The 12552-nt window shown below is 41.7% G+C and overlaps 1 long non-coding RNA gene across 1 annotated transcript; it reads right to left on the bottom strand.

The window, feature by feature from the left end:
• Nucleotides 1–391: 391 nt before the first annotated feature.
• On the bottom strand, nt 392–8810 carry LOC311250074. Its single transcript, XR_014621243.1, has 4 exons — nt 8730–8810; nt 7889–7954; nt 6959–7058; nt 392–698 (listed from the first exon to the last, which is right to left on the bottom strand). It is a non-coding gene; the product is annotated as an uncharacterized lncRNA (long non-coding RNA).
• Nucleotides 8811–12552: the final 3742 nt, after the last annotated feature.

Below are 12552 nucleotides of genomic sequence, written 5' to 3'. Positions count from 1 at the left end.
AATATATGCTTAATTAGTCAAATTAAAGTTATACTTGTACTATACTAGTACTTTGTTTGTATTATAAGTATATTAAAAATTATTTGTTAGTGTCTCAAAAATATATAAGCTTTATACTTTTAATATATTCTTACTGTGCTAATATGCTTAATTATACGTTTGGCTTATTCTAATTACTAAAAAAGCATACTTTGCATAATAGTCAATATACTTTCTCTTTACTTTGCTATATTACTTTCTACCTTGCATACTTGCAAATGTATTACCAGCATATTAAAGGCTAAAAGACTTGTGGGACTACTTCCAGGTGAAAAAATATACTTTAATCTATTTGTACCATATCCAAATTAGAATAGTACATTGTATATACAAAAAACTTGTACTATCTCTTAACATTTATACAACAAATGTATGAACATTTTCAAATATTGGTACTTTAGTACACCTTGTAGAAATAGGTCCATTCCAGGCAGTAAGACCTAAACATTACACATAAACTTTACAGAAAACTGAGAAATAATGGACAATGAAAAACAACATTCCTTATTATTGCACGCCTAACCCCTCCCACCATACAGAAACACACACCACACATTATGTTCCTTTTTTTTGGCTGAACTGCTCATTGTTACACTTTCGTCTGATGGCCGCGCACACATCAGAGACACTTGTCTGTGGAAACTCCAGAAGAACAGCGTCTGTTGACCAAATAGACAAGAGATAATGTAAGTCACGCAGCATAATCATAGTATTTTGAACAGTACATCAAAGGGGTATTCCAGAAAGGAGGTTCAACAAACTCGAAGCCTAACCCTGAACTCTGAGTTGACTTAATCTGTGAAGTGAAACTCTGAGTATAGGCTATAAAAACAGTCTTGTGAGTTTATTCAGTGGATATTTCAGCTTGTAGCAGCTTTTACCACCAACAGATACCTACTGATTAACACACATCCTGTCTCCTAACATCCTGCTGAGTAAATGAACATGTGGAAGAAGGCAGAGGTGGTGGTCACCTCCACCTCCACCACGTCTGACAGAGGCAGAGGAGCTGGTCCTGAGTCAGGTCGCTGAGTGACCAGAGGCTGAGGGCGTCACTCACCCCCAGGACCCAAGAGGCAGAAACACACTTTTATCTACAGATAGTACTTGAAGTTATTTAATATTATCCAAAATGCGGCAGCAAATTAGAAACATGTACTTTGAAATTGCGTTGTTGGAGGCAATGCAGCCTGATGGTTAGCCTACTTTTGTAGCTGTCTGTGGGAAATAAAGAAAGCCAAATGAAATGTGAATGATTCCTCTTTTTCTGACTGCTGGAAGGTGATTGATTAACCTGCAAAGTGATAAAAATGAAGAGGTCAAGATCTGAGAGCAAGTCAGTGGTGACGTGACGTAGTCTGATATTCGATGTGCAGCCAGACTGAGAATATTGTTCAGATAAATGACGGACTGATGAGAAGTGGTACCGTTCGGCTCAGGGAATGGGAACTAATCTAAACAAATCTAAATAATCCCCCTGTTGTAAAACTATGTGAATTTTTTCTGCTTTAACATGATGCTGTTGAGAAGGAAAGGACAGGGGACTTCCGGTGAAGCATGCAAGCGTGCTAGACGGTCCCCTCGCAGCTCCAGCTGAAATATATTTTATTGGTGCTTTTGCAAACTTTTACCAAGTTATCTTTATCCCAAAGTTGTAAGAGACTTGAGAGACTGTAAATATGCCAGAAACGAGACAGAAGACTAAAGATGTGCACTCCTCCGCGGCTGACTCCGATTCTACGGCTAAGCTAGCTAACCAATCTAGCTTGTGCTCCCCCCCGCCCGCAGTCATGGATGCTACTGCTGACTTTCAAGCCGCCATTGACAAACTGAGGAACGAAAACCTTGTGTCGCTTGCAAACTTTCAGAAAGAGTGTGGAAGAGTGTGGAGTGTATTACGGCTCTGCAGCGGACGGTTGATGTGGACGGGAAAAAGATTCAGGATGTGGAGGAGTCCCTAACCGACACTTGTGACCAACTCGCGGGGCTAGGTGGGACAGTGGCGCGGCTAACGAAGGAAAACGAGGCCATGAAGAAACAACTTGACTACTTGAGCAATTACACACGAAGAGAGAATATCTGCATTATTGGCCTGCCCGAATCAGTGGAGATGCCTAAACCGGCTGATTTTGTGTGTAACCTCCTCCGTGAAGTTTTTGGCCCCAATGCCTTGGAAATGCCTATTATCATTGACCGCGTCCACCGAACCGCCGCACCCAAACCACCAGCTGAGGCCAAGCCAAGACCACTTCTGGTTCGGATGCACAGCTACAGAGTACGCGAATTGGTGCTGCGTCTCGCCTGCCACCACGAGGGGCCAATTCTGTACCGAGACAAGCGGATTCACTTTTTCCCCGATGTCAGCCCGGAGGTGGCCCGGCTCCGCTCTTCGTTTACCGGTGTGAAACGCAGACTTCACCAGGCTAACATCACCTTTCGTCTCTACCATCCCGTCCGTCTGGTTTTCACGTGGGACAACCAGAAGGTGAGCTTCACCGAGCCATCGGAGGCTCTCAGCTTCATTAACCAACATGTGCCAGCGACCTCCGATGATTCCACCAGCGCAGCTGACACTTGACCTGTCTTCTCAGTGGAGGTGAGCTAACATGGCTTAACCAACCTCCCAGATGGCCGTTTTGTGGCACACGACTGTCTGTGTATGATTAAAACATCTGTATAGGCTTCCTGTCGGACACCCACTGCAGTCGGTCTGCACAGATTGCTGTTGTTGGGTTATTTCCCCTCAATGACTTGGGTTGGCCGTGTTACTGTTTGTTTAAGTGACCTACTCGGCGTTAGCTGTTAAGAGTGTACGTTGGACTATATTGCGGCGGCAGGTTTAACCTTTAACCTTTTCCTATTGTTCTCTCTCCAATCTTAATTGCCGCCTGCTTTCATGTATGCTGTTCTGTGCACATGTAAATTTGCAGTTCTTTTCGTTTTGATACTGGTAAGATAACGTCACTTTCTTCTATTCAGATGAGCTTGAGCTAAGTACTATGTTTTTCCCCTCTCCTTTTTCTTTCCTTTTTTTAAATGGACTCGGGTGTCCCAAGCTAAAGAGACTGCAAGTCGAGCTGTTTTGGTTTCATGTTAATGTGGGCTCTGTTTGTGGTACTGCTATGTTGGTGTAGAGAGGGAGAAAGGAGGAGAAATGGAGTCCCCCACTCCGCTTGAAGCTCAACTGAGATTGGCAGCTATAAGTTAAATGCACTTTACTTTTATTGGCTCATGCTGGGAGTAGTTGTTCAATGCCCATCCAGTGTGTTTTTATTTATTTTTTGTTTACTCATTTCTTGTTTATTCCACCTAATTTAACAATAACACACAGTATCTCAGTTCCTTTTGGATTGGTTTATTAAATTCCCATTTCCTTTTGTAGAAATATTTTCCCAGCCTTAAACATTTACTTCATTATTATTATTATTATTATTATTATTATTGAGGGTTTTTTTTTTTTTGTTTTTTGTTGGGTTTTTTATTTTCTCCGCCTCCAAATCATAATTATTTTTATAATTATTATTATTGTCTTTTATTTATTTATTTATTTATTTTTTTCTCTCTCACCTCTATATATTCTCTTTTGAGCTCTGTTTTGGTCATTTTAATAACCTTGATTTGCTGTTTGTCTCTGGTTTGAAGATCTAGCCAATTTTCTAAAATATTAGTTTAAATATAAAAAGTTTGCTATTTTCTTGTTTGTTTTCTATTTAGCCAGGATGCTGCTAAATAGGCATAGCAGTATGTATATACATACAGTTACGAAGTGTTGTAGGGTAGTTTGCCTTCACCCCGTTCGGGGGGTTGAAGTGCATCTACTTCAGTTTAGTCGTGTTTTTTTGTGTGTGTTTGATTCTCATATCTGTTTTTTTTTACTTTTTTTATTTTCATTTTTTTACTTTTCTTTTGGTGTGTTCTTTGCGTCCTTGTAATTTTTTTAATAACCTCTTTAGTTTGATACCAAATTTAGACACACACCATCTAATCCTTGGCGGTGATTTTAATTTAGTTCTAGATAGGGTTGTCACAAGAACCGATACTTCGGTACCAATTCGATGCCGACACGAAAAAAAATAATACGATACTTGCTTTTTTCTGGTAACGTCAGAACCGAATATACAACTTTTCACTCGGCGAGCCGTGTCGATTCTTGGCGGAACTGACGGGGGCAGTATACGCGTTTAACGTAATGTAACGGTACGGTCTGCGTCATTATATGTAAGGTGACATGATGAGATACTGTCTGACAGTCTCTTACCTTATGTTATTTAAACTAAAAGTACCTTTTCAAATCAAATCAAATCAAATTTTATTTGTATAGCCCAAATTCACAAATCACAGTTTGCCTCAGAGGGCTTTACAATCTGTACAGAGACGACACCCTCTGTCCTTCGACCCTCGATTCGAGTGAGGAAAAACTTGCCCCAAAAAAAGCCCTTTTAACAGGGAAAAAAAAATGCGGAAGAAACCTCAGGAAGAGCCACAGAGGAGGGATCCCTCTCCCAGGACGGACAGACGTGCAATAGATGTCGCATGTACAGAGCAGATCAACGAGATCACAATGTATACAATTATAATGGATGGTTGACAGGAATGAAAGTACATAAAGAGGTATTACAGCAATGATAATGAAATGCACATGGAAATGTGATTACTAGTGATAACAGCAGTAGTGATTAATGGTAAGGATGGTATGTAGTAATGCATTACAATAATAGTAGTGGAACGTATGTAACAGAGATATGACTAATATTAGCGACAGTAGTGGTGGATGTCAGGCAGGGTCGTGGCAGTAGGCGCATCCACGTTCAGGCAGGGCCATAGCAGTAGGCGCATCCACGATCAGGCAGGGCCATAGCAGTTGGCGCATCCTTGATCAGGCAGGGCCATAGCAGTGGGCGCATCCACGATCCACGACCCGGGCGCGGCCAGGATCCATGGGAGCCTGTAGGACTAGAAAGCACAAGGACTCCGGGGAAGAAGTAAGTCAGTGACATGCAGAGATGGGGCATGTATACAGGCACAATGTATACAGATGGAGAGGAGAGGAGAGGGGAGGAGAGAGAAGCTCAGTGTGTCATTTGTCCCCCGGACTAGGCCTATTGCAGCATAACTAAGAGCTGGTCGTCCTGGCCCAGCCCTAACTATAAGCTCTATCGAAGAGGAAGGTCTTAAGTCTACTCTTAAAGGTAGAGAAGGTGTCCGCCTCCCGGACCAAAACAGGAAGATGGTTCCACAGAAGAGGAGCTTGATAACTGAAGGCTCTGGCTCCCATTCTACTTTTGGAGACTTTAGGAACTACAAGTAATCCTGCGTTCTGGGAGCGTAATGCTCTAGTTGGGTGATAGGGTAGTATGAGCTCCTGGAGATATGATGGTGCCTGACCATTAACAGCTTTGTAAGTGAGGAGAAGGATTTTAAACTCTATTCTTGATTTTACAGGGAGCCAGTGCAGAGAGGCCAATACAGGAGTAATATGATCTCTTTTCTTAGTTCCTGTCAGTACACGAGCTGCAGCATTCTGGACCAGCTGGAGACTCTTTAGAGACTTGTTAGGGCAGCCTGATAATAAAGAATTACAATAGTCCAGCCTCGAAGTAACAAACGCATGGACTAGCTTTTCTGCGTCTTTTTGAGACAGGATGGGCCTGATTTTTGCAATGTTACGTAGATGAAAAAATGCAGACCTTGAAATTTGTTTTATGTGGGAGTTGAAGGACATATCTTGATCAAAGATAACTCCCAGATTCCTGACGGTGGTGCTGGAGGCCAAGTTAATGCCATCCAAACTCGCTATATCATTAGATAATGCATCTCTAAGGTGTTTAGGACCAAGTACTATAACTTCGGTTTTATCTGAGTTTAACAGCAGAAAATTGCAGGTCATCCAGGTCTTAATGTCCTTGAGACATGCATGGAGTTTAGTAAGCTGATTAGTTTCACTTGGCTTTATTGATAGGTATAACTGGGTATCATCTGCGTAACAATGAAAGTTTATGGAGTGTTTCCGAATTATATTTCCTAGAGGGAGCATATATAAGGTGAATAGTATGGGTCCAAGCACGGAGCCTTGAGGAACACCATGACTAACCTTGGTATACAGGGATGACTCATCATTAACATGTACAAACTGAAATCGATCCGATAAATAGGACTTAAACCAGTTTAATGCGGGTCCTTTAATACCAATTAAGTGTTCCAGTCTCTGTAGTAGAATGTGATGATCAACAGTGGCGGAGCCAGAAATTTTTCATTGGGGTGGCCAGGGTGAGACCATTACTTAAATAGGGGTGGCAATATGTAGATACCAGAAGCATCTAGATGGCTGTTTCAATATTATATTTTTACTTGTTAATTTTTTTCAATGTGAATTTGGGAAACAGTGGGCCTGCCACCATTCAGATTGTTTTTTTAAAAGATATTTTTTGGCTTTTTATGCCTTTATTGATAGCACAAGGTAGAGAGAGACAGGAAAGGGGGAGGCAGAGAGAGGGGGAATGACATGCAGGAAAGAGCTGCCCGATGCGGGATTTGAACCGGAGCCGCCTGCGGTGAGGACTATAGCCTCTACATGGGGCGGCTGCTCTGCACTGCGCCACTGGCCGCCCCCAGATCAATTAGATTGTTAACAGGAAATCTCCACAAATGTAAATATTAGGCTAATAAACTTCATTAATCAGCTTGTTCCCACTGTCCTAGATTAATACATTCAATTTCTTCTTTTAGTGTCTTGTTTCCCCAAGAACAAAATCTGTGCAAGTCAAGAAGTCAGAAATAAATGTACTTTTATTTATATATTAAAGATGATGTAGATTAAAATGTTAAATTATTTAATGTTAAATTAAAATAAAATGTCTACAAGCATAACAATAAACAGCGTCTTTAGACTGGGAGTATTCGATCCGTGTGTTGGGTATACCATGAGGCATTGAAACTTCTTTGTCTGTCTCCAGAGACTGTCCTCGGGAAAACTTTTAGGGATGGCTGGACAGGTGCATCGGCCCTTGATCTGGAGATGTCTAAAACAAGAAAAAACACTATAAGCCATCATAACCATGTGCTCAAACATTTTATAGATCAATGTCTAATGTGTATGATGATGATGCAAACTGCCAAAAAAAAACACGAGAAGAAAAGCAGAGTGCCAACAGAGCAAGAGAAAAGTCTTAGCATGTGTGTCTGTTGTTTGAGTCTGAGCGCCAGTCTGTGAGTGTGGATCTGTGAATGTAAGGGTCTGTGTGATAGTGCCATTTAAGATCACTTTTACTTAGTTTGTAGAAAACATGTTAAGAACAAATTTTAATATTGAAACTAATCCTTTTCACAGCTAGTTTTATGTTACTCCATGGGCCGTTGTTAAAACTATTACTAATGTAATACAATACTGCTAAAAAAAATAATTATTTATTACTTTAACAGCTCAGGAATGTTCAACGCAGCAAACTTATATTTGTGCACTTTTCTGCAGAGATGGAAATTAAAAATGCTGATTCATCAATTAATATATTTATATATTTATGGCAAGGCAAGGCAATTTTATTTGTATAGCCCATTTTTACAAACAGTTTGTCACAAAGGGCTTTACATAGTAACATAACAACATCCTCTACCCTTAGACCCTCATATTGACTGAGGAAAAACTCCGGAAACCCTTTTAACAGGGAAACATTGGCGAAACCTCAGGGTGAGCAACAGAGGAGGGATCCCTCTCCCAGGACAGGCAGACATGCAATGGATGTTGTACACAGACAGAAAACAATTTACAACACATAAGAACGTGAAAGCATAAAAAATCCACAGATTAATAGATTATTAGAATAATCATTAGTTGGAGTTCTAATTTATATACCTGTAGGAGGCCCTGTCACCCCAGGGTTGTTCACTGTCTCCTGCTGTGGGTCTGGTCTGTTGACACCTGTCAGTTGAACCACACACAATAAAATATTAATAGGAGGATTTGGTCATGTCGGGTTTGATGAGCCCTGCATGGGTTCTGTGCTGAGAGTGTCTGAAACACAAATGTTGAAACTGTCAGTAAGTCTTAATGATTTCATGAAGCATCATTACATATAACATTATAGATGATACAAAAGGCAGAAACGGCAGGCAGTCACAGTGTGCTGTAACGTTAGCTACCTGTGGATCTGTGTTCTTCCCTGCTGACTTCATTTTCATCCTGTTCCTGTCTGTCCTCACCACTGTCCCTCCTTCCAACTTTCCCTGTCTTTCTACCGATGTAGCAGGTAATCTTTCTTTTCATTTTGCCTGACAGGTAAGGAGAGCAGCAAAATACATTAAGTTACCACACGACTATTGTTATCTGAGTGTGTATGCTCATGCATGCTGCTGCAGAGAGTAGCAGCATGCATTGCAAGTCACTATTAAAAGATATCGTAGTGTGCTGAATTTGTGGGGAAAACATTGCAGCTGGTGGTTAATCAATGGTATAATGATGTCTAATTTTTTAAGTGCAAAAGACTTGTCTTAAAAATCACGAAATACACACGATATAATGTAACGTAAATGAGGGCAGTCAGAGCAGACTCTCCATTCGCTAACGTACCACAAGGAGACTAACTTTTACCAGTCAGATGTATGTATCTGAAATGCTTCAGAACTGAAGTAAAGTCACAGTCAACAAGTAAGATAAACTCGACCAGAACCGACCAAAGAGATCATAGAAAACCTACCTCCAAAGGTGTCCTTGCTTGGCGACAGCGTATCACAACAGACTGGCTGCTCCTGCTCTGCTGTGCTCTGCTCTGCTCCTGCTCTGCTCCCGCTGTCTGTGGCTCCCGCGGAGAGTTTTGTTGTGTGCTGCAGTAAAATGCGTCCGTGCGGAAACGGCGCAGAGCCATTTTTTGTCAAATTATGCCCCAGCCATGGGGTGGCCAGAGAGTGGCCGTGGCCACCCCTGGCCACCCCGTAGCTCCGCCCCTGATGATCAGTGGTATCAAATGCAGCACTAAGATCTAGTAAGACCAGGACAGAGACAAGTCCTTTGTCAGAAGCGATTAGGAGGTCATTTGTAACTTTCACCAATGCCGTCTCTGTGCTATGATGTGCTCTAAAACCTGATTGAAAATCCTCATATAAACTATTGTTATGAAGAAAGTCACATAGCTGGTTGGCGACTGCTTTCTCAAGGATCTTGGAGAGGAAAGGGAGGTTGGATATAGGTCTATAGTTGGCTAAAGCTTCTGGATCAAGATTAGGCTTTTTAAGGAGCGGTCTAATTACAGCTAGTTTAAAGGATTGTGGTACGTATCCTGTTAATAGAGACAGGTTGATCATTTCTAGTAGCGATGTGCTAATTAAAGGTAAAGTTTCTTTCAGCAACCTAGTTGGGATGGGGTCTAGGAGACAAGTTGTTGGTCTAGATGAAGAAACCATCGAAGTTAGTTGGTGGAGGTCGATGGGAGAGAAGCAGTCTAAATATAAGTCAGAATTTACAACTGTTTCTGAGGTTCCTGTGTTTAAAGATACAATAGTGCCAGTTGAGGGCAAGCGATGATGGATTTTGTCTCTAATAGTTAAAATTTTATCATTAAAGAAGCTCATGAAGTCATTACTACTGAGCGTTGTAGGAATACATGGTTCAGTAGAGCTGTGACTTTCTGTCAGCCTGGCTACAGTGCTGAAAAGAAACCTGGTGTTGTTTTTGTTTTCCTCTATTAATGACGAGTAATAGCTTGCTCTGGCATTGCAGAGGGCCTTCCTATATATTTTAAGGCTATCTTTCCAGGCTAAGCGGGATTCTTCCAAGTTGGTGGAACGCCATTTCCTTTCAAATTTCCGTGATGTTTGCTTCAATTTGCGGGTATCCGAGTTATACCAGGGTGCTAACCTCCTGTGCTTTATAGGTTTCTTTTTCAGAGGGGCAATAGAGTCCAGTGTTGTTCGCAATGAGCCTGCAGTGCTAACAAGATGATCGATTTGTGAGGAACTGAGGTTAGCGGAGGAGTCCTCTATTATATTAAGACATGGCATTGAATTTAGTGCCAGCGGTATAATTTCCTTAAATTTAGCTACAGCACTATCAGATAGACATCTAGTGAAGGAGTTTTTGCCTAATGGTGTGTAGTCCAGTAATAGAACTTCAAAAGTTATTAAGTGATGGTCTGATAAAAGAGGATTCTGTGGAGAAACTGTTAGATTTTCAATCTCGATACCATAAGCTAGAACAAGGTCAAGGGTGTGGTCAAAACAGTGAGTTGGTTTATGTACACACTGAGAGAAGCCAATAGAGTCTAATAATGAGATAAATGCAGTACTAAGGCTATCATTAACGACATCCACATGAATATTAAAATCACCTACAATAATTACTTTATCTGATTTGAGGACTAGACTTGATAAAAACTCAGAGAATTCAGATAAAAATTCTGAGTAAGGACCAGGTGCTCGATACACTACAACAAATAGAACTGGCTGTAAAGTTTTCCACGTTGGATGTGAAAGACTCAGAACAAGGCTTTCAAATTAGTTATAGTTTAATTGAGGTTTAGGAATGATTGACAGACTTAAGTCATAAATAGCTGCAACACCACATCCTCGGCCGGAGCCTCGAGGAATGTGAGTATTGATGTGACTAGGGGGAGTGGATTCATTCAGGCTGACATATTCTTCAGGATGCAGCCAGGTTTCAGTAAGACAGAATAAATCAATATTACAGTCTGAAATTAAGTCATTTACTAGTACAGCTATCGATGACAGGGATCTGATATTTAGGAGTCCGCATTTAATTCTCTTGTTTTGAGATTGCAGAGTTGCTGTTAATTTTTATTAGATTTTCATGCACAACTCCTCTTCTGTGGACTTTTGATTTGATTAATTTAATTAATTTAGGTGGTAAGACTGCAGCGCTGCCTCCTGGTCTCAACTCTGGGTTGTCAGGCTGGTTGTTGGCTAATGAAATGGGTTAAATTTCTAGAGATGAGAGCCGCTCCGTCCAAAGTGGGATGGATGCCGTCTCTCCTAATGAGACCAGGTTTTCCCCAGAAAGTCCGCCAATTATCAACAAAGCCCACATCGTTTGCTGGACACCACCTTGACAGCCAGCGGTTGAATGATGACATGCGGCTGAACATGTCATCACTGGTTAGGTTTGGCAGGGGCCCAGAGAAAACTACGGAGTCCGACATTGTTTTGGCATAGTTACACACCGACTCAACATTAATCTTAGTGACTTCCAACTGGCGAAGCCGGGAGTCATTACCGCCGACATGTATTATGATCTTACTATATTTACGTTTAGCTTTAGCCAGCAGTTTCAAGTTTGATTCGATGTCGCCCGCTCTGGCCCCTGGGATGCATTTCACTATGGTCGCTGGTGCCTCTAACTTCACGTTTCGTACTATGGAGCTGCCAATAACCAGAGTTGGTTTCTCAGCGGGTGTGTCGCTGAGTTGGGAAAATTTGTTAGAAACGTGAAGCGGCAGGTGGTGTAACGTGTGCTTTGACTTGGTATTATGCTTCCTTCGTTCAGTCACCCAGCCGTCCTGCTTTCCCGGCTGCTCGGGAGTTGCCGAGGGACGGCTAGCTGAAGCTACAGTTGCTCGGTCCGCACTAGCTAAGTGGCTAACTGCAGCAGTTACAGTCGGGGCGTTTCTCAATACCAAGAATGCAAAGAACGGACTTGTGTTCTTGAGGAGAATGTTCTTGCTAGTCATTCTCCGAAGAATGAACTCCGGAGATCACAAGAATACAGAATGCTCCGTTTTCAGTTTTGAGACGATGCATTCTTGTGGTGCCAAATGCAGCCTGCACTGATCAAACAGCTGATTAAACAGCTGGGCGTTATCATCCAAAACAAGTGCGCGCGCTCTCTCTCTCTCTCCTGTGTATGTGACATGTAAATAAATAAATAAATAAATAAATAAATATACACGTAAATAAAGCAGCAACAACCCTCATTCGTTGTACATGTTATTTATTTTATTTTTAAGTGCTTCTAAATCTCACGAGCCATGAATCTTCCTACATCACGAGACAACAGCGGGAAAAAACCCCGCGAAAAGGCTGTTGTTTGTAGAGGATCGCCATTGTGGATTTGTGGATCACTATTGTTCAAGATTGTGTAGAGTATTACCACCGTTAAATATGAACCGGCAAGGGTTGCTAGCTGTCGCGGTCGGTATTCTTTACCGGGAGGCAGAGGAGGAAGCTGCCGAGCTGAGGGGGCGTCTTCAGCGGAGGAGAGCCAGGATGAGGAGGAGGAGTCTGGAGAGACATCGCGCTATCCTAGCCTTTGTTGGATTTGTAAGTTATCTTTTCTTAGGTAGCACTTGGATTTCCATTCATATTAAAGTTAACAAAATAAATATGGTACGGTTTAGAAGTATTATTATAAATATTAATGTATGAAACAGGATTAACAGGGTCCGCCCCAACCTGTAGTAATAGTAACGCTATAGACCCACCCCTTTCATTCATAACTACTCATTCATACAATTTGACATCTGACATTTGATATGTGATACATAGCACCACCTACTGGTGAAATCGTGGGGG

The sequence above is a fragment of the Pagrus pagrus genome, assembly GCF_965226575.1.
Source record: "Pagrus pagrus genome assembly, chromosome: 21".
NCBI lineage: Eukaryota > Metazoa > Chordata > Actinopteri > Spariformes > Sparidae > Pagrus > Pagrus pagrus.
This window is presented reverse-complemented; position numbering and strand designations above follow the sequence as displayed.